We start from the raw sequence: 935 nt of genomic DNA on the forward strand, positions 1-935 counted from the left end.
CATGGCAGGCCCGAGAATCAAACCTCCAGTCCCTGTGCCTGCTTATAGGTGCTTTAATCCACTGAGCTATTTGGCCAGCCCCTAAAGTTTTGACTGTCTTTTTTTGTTTGTTTGTCTTTTTTTTTGCAGTACCAGGGGATTGAACTCAGGATCTTGAACTTGGCAAGCAAGCATTTATTCTACTGAACTATCTCCCTGTTTCTCTGGTTTTGATATCAGAGTAATACTTGCGTCCAGAAATGAGCCACCATGCCCAGTTTCAATTGCCTTCTCAGCGTGCCCAGGGGGCAGGGCCAGCACATCAGGCCCGAGGATCGAACCCTGGCCCCTGCACCTGCTTGCCAGAGCTTTAATACACTAAACTATTTGGCTGGCCCTCCAAATAAATTCTTTAAAAAGATTTTAAAAATTGTAAATAGGAGCCAGGGCGATGGCTCAATAGAATAAGCACTTATCTGGCAAGCACAAGGGCCTGAGTTCAATCCCCGGTTCCACCAGAAATAAATAAATAAATCATAACAGGAGTCATCTTGCACATTTTAGAACGTCACTTGGGAGCCCTGCCCTCTGCCTCCTCGTAATCAGTAACTACTCTTCCTTCCTGGTTAGTGAAGCCAATCAGAGATATCTGTAGACATTGCCAAATGGCCCCTTCCAGGAGAGGCAAAATGACCCTCCTTAATGAACAACTGTTCTGACAAAGGCCTATTTGATTTCACATGCATTTTTCTATGTCCAGTATATTTTCAAGAGGTCCCCAGACAAGGGATTTAAGGGAAAATGTAGGACATACGTCATGACACCTGTGGTCTTTGCCCACTACTCAGGCAGCCAGGCCGGGAAGCAGAACATTACCTAGAAAGCTCCAATTTCTCCATAGCAGATAAACTCTACAATGTTTCCCTTCATCCTAAATTAATACTTCTATTAATTAT

The sequence above is a fragment of the Octodon degus genome, unplaced genomic scaffold (assembly GCF_000260255.1).
Source record: "Octodon degus isolate 3935 unplaced genomic scaffold, OctDeg1.0 scaffold00002, whole genome shotgun sequence".
Lineage (NCBI taxonomy): Eukaryota > Metazoa > Chordata > Mammalia > Rodentia > Octodontidae > Octodon > Octodon degus.